This window comes from Cheilinus undulatus, linkage group 17 (assembly GCF_018320785.1).
Source record: "Cheilinus undulatus linkage group 17, ASM1832078v1, whole genome shotgun sequence".
Classification (NCBI taxonomy): domain Eukaryota; kingdom Metazoa; phylum Chordata; class Actinopteri; order Labriformes; family Labridae; genus Cheilinus; species Cheilinus undulatus.
In genome coordinates this window covers 33,725,072-33,726,326 of record NC_054881.1, presented here as the reverse complement: position 1 = coordinate 33,726,326, position 1,255 = coordinate 33,725,072, and positions in this window count along the sequence as shown.

Sequence of the window (1,255 nt, the reverse complement as noted above, 5' to 3'; positions counted from 1 at the left end):
AAAAACTACACCGTCCCAGCTGGAAGAGCCAAAAGCAGAAATGTCAGAGGGTTTGTAAGAAACTGATTTAAACACGTGTATACGTACTGGAACAGAGCGCATTTAACTATTTTACGTCTTTAAATGTGAGGACAGAGTTACAACTTATTTTTTTTTTTTGGACCCGTCTTCACAACTTCAGCGCAGCGATACCTGCGTAAAAAGACTTAAAACATCCACGATTTTTATTTTGACGTTTAAAGTTTCCACTATCAGTTAAAAATCGGAGCTTCATTGCAAAATCAGAGCGAGCTGAATATTTGGTTTATTTGTTTCAGATTAGACTTAGTTTCAAGATTTTAATTATTTAAAAATCTCAGAATAAAAGAGAATTACGCACGACATTATAGAAAGTATATGGAAGATAAGACGCATGGTGGTTGACGTGAGAGCAAAGCTGCACATAGAAGCAGATTCCTTCCTTTAAAGGCAGCATTGTTTCCCATTCGTGGTCTTCAAACAAAAGGCATGCGCTTTATTGTTATATCGCGATGTTTTGTTCTCCAGGACGCATAAAATCCGGACAGTCTAATGCTTGTAACTTCAGAGCAGCTAGTCCTGCAACAGTGCTACGATGTGAACGGCTATGGATTCGTACTATGAGTACTCGTACCCGGATCAGAGCGGCTTACCTAAAAACAAACCAAAAACAAGTCGAAGGTTAGAGTTGGACACGTCGATGGCGCAACAGAGGAACACCGCTTTGTTTTAAAATCGTCCAATCCCGCGTCCAAAGTCAGTTAATCCAGGCGTCTTTCTCCATGAAGCTGCTACAGAATCTCCATGAACCCTCCTCCCTCCTCCTCCTCTCTCTCACAGTTTACTCCAGGTTTCCCACAAGCACAGTCGCGGCTGAGAAGAGATCCTTGGCGGAGCTCGGTGACAGCTACGAGGCGCTACTCGGTGCCTTCTTGGGTCATTTTACAACCTAGGAGCGTTTTTTGTGAGTCGTCGCTGCCGATAGCACCCAACAGTACGCTGTATCCGAGTCCCAGAGGAGCCGCTCCGTCACCTCCTTCTTCCCTCCTCTCTCTCTCACAGCCTCTCTGCCCTGTCAAATCTACGTCTCCCCCCACCTCTCTCTTCCTCTCTCCCTCTATGCCGCGCGCGCTCCCTCTCCAACCCTCCACTGCGCATCAATGACCAACCGTGCGAAGCGGAAGCTTGCTCCGCGACGTAGATGAGGAGGGTGTGTGTGTGTGTGTGTGTGTGTGTG